The 6,793-nt window shown below is 32.6% G+C and overlaps 1 long non-coding RNA gene across 2 annotated transcripts; it reads left to right on the top strand.

Moving 5' to 3' along the window:
• Positions 1-298: 298 nt before the first annotated feature.
• Positions 299-4,659, top strand: LOC105042769 (uncharacterized). 2 transcript variants are annotated; one of them, XR_012135052.1, is made up of 4 exons: positions 299-1,561; positions 3,606-3,888; positions 3,963-4,206; positions 4,413-4,659. It is a non-coding gene; the product is annotated as an uncharacterized lncRNA (long non-coding RNA). The 2 variants fall into 2 exon arrangements; XR_012135053.1 differs by having other exon boundaries at positions 4,508-4,659.
• Positions 4,660-6,793: the final 2,134 nt, after the last annotated feature.

The raw sequence follows: 6,793 nt of genomic DNA on the forward strand, positions 1-6,793 counted from the left end.
TAATTATTTGTAACTAAAAATATATTGTTGTTATTTAAGATACACGACGAAGAATTAGTAAGTATTTTTTTTATTTTGATTGAAAATAATGACGTGCTGATCCGTTAAAATTATTCACGATTAATTATATTTTAATCGTAAAAAATTTTTGTTTCTCAACGAAATTTTGGTAGTTAAATTTATCAATGATCAACGTCGCCAAAAATTTTTGATTTTTCGACCGCGCGTTGGTCGCTAATTGGGAACAAACTTGGCGCGCAGCGTCCGCGCCACTGAAATTTTTCACGAGCCCGTGACCTTGACTCCCGCTCCCACTCTGTCTCTCTCTTCCCCTCGATCCCTTCCCCCTTGCCTCTGCCTCTCTTTCTCCATCTCATACCCTAGCTCTTTCTTCCGTCCATCCCACTGCCCTCGACGTTCTCGTCGGTGTCAAGAAGCACCTCTGCTACTCTTCGCGGTCGTCCATCCCACGACGTCGTCATCCATCCCACTGCCCCCGGTGACCTCGCCATCTCTCTCTTCCCCTCCATCCCTTCCCTCTTGCCTCTGCCTCTCTTTCTCCATCTCACACCTTAGCTCTCTCCTCCATCCATCCCACTGCCCTCGGTGATCTCGTCGGCATCAAGAAGCACCTTTGCAACCTGCCGTTGTCCATCCCACTGCCCTCGGCGACCTCGCCAGCCACAAGCAAGGGGTCTTCACCCGCTGCTCCAAGGCCTACACCATCCAGTCCGACTACAAGGCCTGCTAAAAGATCCGTAGCACCCGTGGCCTCTCCTACGACTGTGGTCGTGTCTTCTCCCGGTGAGTGCGTTCTATGGAAGCATCTTCTATTTTTCTCTCACGAATGATCCCGTTGGAAGCTCAATGTGTGGTCGGTTGGTTTAATTTCCTCTATAACATCACAAAGATTTCGATCCTAATTTTTTTTTTCATTTTCTTTATTTTCTTGTAGTTTTATGTATTTGTTTAGCTTTTAGATGAATCTTTGGAGCTAATTAAACGAGCAGTATCCAAACCCAAGAAGGATTTTGTTGATTTGGTTTGCTTATTACTGAAAAACTCGAGCATGCTTTCATTTCTCTCCTAATCTCCTTGATTTGGTTTTTCTTTCTTGGGTTGATCAAAAAGCACCAATGTAGATAAAACAAATACACAATTCCTGATGCATACCCGTTTTGTCGGTTTCATTTTTTGTTAGTCCAATCTCTCACTTATGCTTTGTTTATTCTGTTTGATCTTAATGTGTTTTTCCTGAGTTAGATATGAAGAACCAATAGGTTTAGAGAATTTAAAGTTTGATAACATCTAGGTCCTCAATTAGGGATAAATGTAAACCTTGAACTAAACATCTTGTTAAGCTGAAGGTATAGTTTTATTTAAGTGCTCTATGTCACATTATCTTTAGTGGTAAAGAATGTTTTTTTTTCACTGCATGTCGTCAAACAACTATCCTGATTATTGGGAGGAGTGACTTTGGTCTAAAAGAGTGGAATGCGTTCATCCGACCAAGGAGTATTGGCAGTCCCACTACCGAGCATTCTTGGGTGTCTGATAGTAGGTAAGCTCATTCCATCTTTTGCATTGCATGAACTGCCCTTTTGTCAGTTTATCACTTCCTGTTGCTATCTGTAAATAAATGAACAATTATGGTCTGTGAGTTCTAACTTGGTCTGCTCAGATTTCATGAAGGCATTGAAACTGATTCATGCCATGTTTTAGTAGTAAATAGATTCTCTAATAAATGTTAGTCTAGGTTGAGAATTCTGTTCAGACCTGAACCGTGTATCATTCTGTTCAGACCTGTTCCTTTGAAACATGTATCAAATCTAAATTAGGTTCACATCTATTCAGGATTGTGTATACTTGGCCTTCAATAGGAAAACAATGTAATTTGGAAACTAATTATTGTACGGGGTACAAGACTTGAAAGTTACTATGATAATGAAAAAAGTGGTATGTGCTCAGTTTGAAAATAGAAGTGGATGAAATTTGTGGTGGGCATTGCTTCCTTGATTCCAGGCTCTTTGGAATAACAGAATTTGCTTATAATGATTCTTGCAGGCATCTGAAAATCCTCAGAATTTTAGTCCCTCGTAGATACTCCCTTGCCTTTCATGATGCACCCATAGGTACTTAATATTTTCTTTTTAGCAAACAGTTACTTATTGCCTAACAACTTACAAGAATATCAGGAGCTAGAACATGCCTATCTCAAATGTTTGTAACATGACCTATCGATGGACGTGTCATTCTGGTCCACCGTCATTCTATTTGTCTATATCCCTAGTGTCTTTCTTATTTAGGCCCTGGATTTTAGTGGAACAAGATGTGTGTTTCTTATATTTATGTATACATGCCATTTGCTGATGTTTGGTCCAGAATGTTAGTGTCGTGTCGACTGACATGACCTAATTCTTATGAAATATATATTTCTAAAAGCAAACAGCTATGGTACTTCAAGGATTAAACCATTTGTAAAAGTAAATGATACAAGACATAAATGTGTAAATCTTTTTCTAGTTCTTTACTTTCCTTCAATCTATTTGTTGGTTAATTTTTAATTACATTATCAATATTTTTGACTATATTGGAGATACTTTTTTTGTTTGTAGTAAATTTTAGATTTTTGTTGGTTTTACCAATGTCAGCTTCAGTCTTTACTTTCACTCCCCTTAGCCTTGGATAAACTTTGATGTATGTCTTATTGGAGCCTCTTTACTTTGACAGTTTCTTTAATTCAAAAGTTGCTTTAATAAAAAAATGATTTTTTATGGATGGTTTTTTATCTCAGATTGGAACCAACACAAAAATTGAAGAGTTGTATAAGGAAAACTCCGGTGCAATTTTTATCTCATGTGCTACATACTTTTGCATGATGGATAAGAGTTGGATGACTGCACAAAAGTGGACTGAACAGATAAGAGATCATAGAGTTAGAATATATAAGAGATAAGCGGGTAGTTCTTTTCAAAGGCATTTGGTTTGATGTTGGGAATAAGAGGTCTAGCATACAAATAGATGGAAAGATTATTAGTATAAATGTGACCAAAACATTGTTTCATAATGATCCTTTTGTACTTGCAAGCTAAGCAAAACAAGTCTTCTACTTCAATGATACCAAATTAGGAAAAAATTGACGAGTTGTGTTAAAATTCCAACATCGGCATATATTTGATGTTTTTGAAGTTCCAGATGAAATCATGGATTTTAACGACATGTTGATTACCCATGATCAAGTGTATCAAGATAATGAGCCATCTGAGAATGATTCAATGGTTGAACATCTAGATGTAGGAACTTTGGTTAGAGGTGATGTTGATCCAGATATTATTGAAGCTAATGTAGTACACACAATAGATGGAGCACATGAAGAAGTTGATGAATTTTTCATAGACGATGAGTTAGAAGATAAAACATTAGCAGAATATTGTGATGATGCGGACATAACTAATGATGATCATGAAAGTGACATTGATGCAGATGCATAGTTACTATCTTTATTTTCATGTAATAAATGATTATACACTATCTTTATTTTTATTCTTATTTTTCTTTTATCTGCTAGTGTTCATATTTGTACTAAATTAAGTATTTATTTGCAGTGATAATTAAGAATGGTTCCAGGGTTGAAATGTGTCGCTAGCAGGCACAGCTCCAGGCTTGCACAATCCACCAGACCTACCCCAATAGTGGAGCCATCTAACTCTCTTGGTGATGATTATATAGAATTTCTTAGTCAGCCCACTTCTACAGCTCTAAATGAGCCACCTAGTCAGCCCACTTCTACAGCTCCAAATGAGCCACTTAGTCGGCCTACTTTTTTAGCTCCAAGTCGTTCAAATATTCAGCCCGACGATACAGCTCCGAATGACCCAAGTGCACAAGGTGATGTAGTTATTTTTTAACTAAGTTGACAAAAATTATTTTTATTTGTTATATTTTCAAATTTTTATTTGTAGATTCTACAGTAAGAGGAAGGGTCATGGTCCTACTTGTGGTATTGGGCTGAGCAAAATGAAAAAGACACTTGGTAAGAAGCTAACAATTACGATTGATGTAGACCAAGGGAGACCTACTGATCGAGTGCAATCAGCTAAATTCTCTAGTGAAGTTGGTTTTCTTGCTCGTGAATGTATGCATGTGCCAAAAAGGTTTAAGGATTTAAATGAAGATTATTTAAATCCTGCATTTGATAGGTTGCAGGTAAGACCTTTCTTATGCATTTTCATAAAAAGTTATAGAATTTTCTTATGAATGTGAAGACATTGAAGTATTTTTAGGTTGCCATGTAGGAGCCAATGGCTTTACAAGTTGTTCATTTCTTATAGATGAAGGTTACTGCATGCACATAGAATGATAGTGCTTTTAACTACAAGTTTTTTTTTTTTTTTCTTTAATGTAATTTTTAGAGTAAATTATTCAAAATTTGAGAGAGGATGCTGAAGTATCAAAATATTCAAAATTTGAGAGAGGATGCTGAAGTATCAAAATATGTACTTCGAAGGTTACAAGCACATGGGAAGGACGTGCGATCAACTCATGCTATTCTACCATTTTGTTACCTATTTGTGCATATGTTTGATCTTTTGAAGAATTAGTGTTTGTATTTTTTGATGTCAGCAACTTTCTGTAATGATAGTTTGGACATTATAGATATATGTTATGGATTATTGTATGTATTGATAAATTTATATTTACAATTAGAAGTATTTGGATGTTCTTCACTTGCAATATGTCAAGTTTGATTGATATTGTTGATTCTTAGTTACAAAGAGATGATATATCAGTGGAAATATATGTTTGAATATTATGTGATACAGTAGGAACATGCAAAGATATCTAATAGATATGCTGGCAAAAAAAAAAAAAAAACTTTTCCCAACCAAAAAGTTGGTTGTTAAAACTCTTTGCTTTTTTACAACCAAAAAGTTGGTTGGTAATGGTTTTCATATTAATCACCGCAGTTCAATGCCGACCAAAGTAACTGGTCGTGCATGCTATACTAAATTTTTCGTGATCAAAACGTTTGTAATATTTTTTGCGACCAATTATTTTGGTGGGGAATGCCTTATTTCATACAACGGGCATTTGATCTTTCTCAACATTTCATGACGAAAACAAATGGTTGGCAATGGTGAGACTTTTTACGGTCAACTATTTCGGTGGTGAATGAATTGTCGCGTGCAAGAGTTGTGAAGTCTTTGTCGACCAATGTCAATTTCATCATTTTGTGACCAAATAATTCATTGTTGAAAGATTTCATTTTTTCCAACTCCATCCGATTTGGTTGCTTTACATCCATATTTTTCACCCAAACACAAAATCAATCACCAAAGATAATTGCTGATGGAGCTTCCATGATCAAATTATTGATTATATTTTTTGGTTGTTAAAAGTTTTTAGCAATCAAATATTATTTTTTTGTGATGATTTTTTTGATTGTTAATTATATTATTTGTTGTAGTGTTAAAAATTTATTTAAGTTAATTTAAAAATTTAAATATAATAGGAGAAAAAAAACTATCTAAATGATCAAATAAAGTTAAATATAATTGATTTTTTTAAAAAAATATATCTATATCATAAATATTATTTTTATTGTTGGAAAGTTCATTAAGATAATAAAAAAATTTATAATTTTTAAATTAAATTTATACTAATAATTTTTTTCATTGTTTAATTATCTTCAAGCTATCTAATTTTAAAATCAAATAAATATTAAACAATAATAAATTTTTAAACTACCAAATAATAATAAAAAATAATTTATAAAAATAGTAGATTTTAATAAATTTTATTGAGAGGGGAAAAGTGTTACTTTATCTGCTCCAAATCTCTTAGTCGATTGAGATGGATTTAAAATTTTTTATTCGATTGCTTCAAGTCTCTCATCCGATTGAGACTTCTGTGAACGAAAAAAAAAAAGAAAAACTATATAACAGGATTATCCAAAATATTTAACTTCAAATAATCAACATAAAAGTATATGAATAAATATTGCAATTAGATAATATATATTTATGAAAATTATATATAATAATTTAATTTTTTAAACTCTTCCACATGATCTTATTTTCTCTCTCTTTTTTTTTCTTTTTTTTGTTTCTAGGTTGGCTTCGATGATCGACACATAAATTTTAATAGAATAAAAATTATAATCTCATAATTTTTTTATTTATCAATAAATTAATATGGAGTAAAATGTAATGAATATGTTCTTGAAGATATTTACTTAATATTTAGATTCGAAACTACAAAATTATTCATAAAAAATAGAAAGCTATAACTCATTTTTTTTCTAATTAAAAAATATATTGATATCATAAATATTATTTTCATTGTTAGATTTTGAGATAGTAAGAAGATCTTTAATTATTAAATTAAATCTATACTAATAATTTTTTTCATTATTTAATTACTTTCAAGCTATTTAATCATGAAATCAAATCAACATCAAGATAATAATAATTTTTTTAAATACCAAATAATAATAATAAATAATTTATAAAAAATAATAAATTTTAATAAATTTCATAGAGGGAGAGAAAAGTTACCTCGTCTGCTCCAAGACTCCCATCCGATTGAGATGGATTAAATTTTCCTATTGGGCCGCTTCGAGCCTTCCACTCGATTGACACTCTTACGAATAGAAAAAGTACAGAAGAAATCAGGAAAAGACAAAGAAAAAAATCAATGAAAATAAAAAAAGATGGAAAATTTAAAACACCAGATCTTTTCTTGTATAGGCTGTTCAATTTTTCTCATTTTCACGTATAGGCTGTTCAATTTT

This window comes from Elaeis guineensis, chromosome 10 (genome assembly GCF_000442705.2).
Source record: "Elaeis guineensis isolate ETL-2024a chromosome 10, EG11, whole genome shotgun sequence".
Lineage (NCBI taxonomy): Eukaryota > Viridiplantae > Streptophyta > Magnoliopsida > Arecales > Arecaceae > Elaeis > Elaeis guineensis.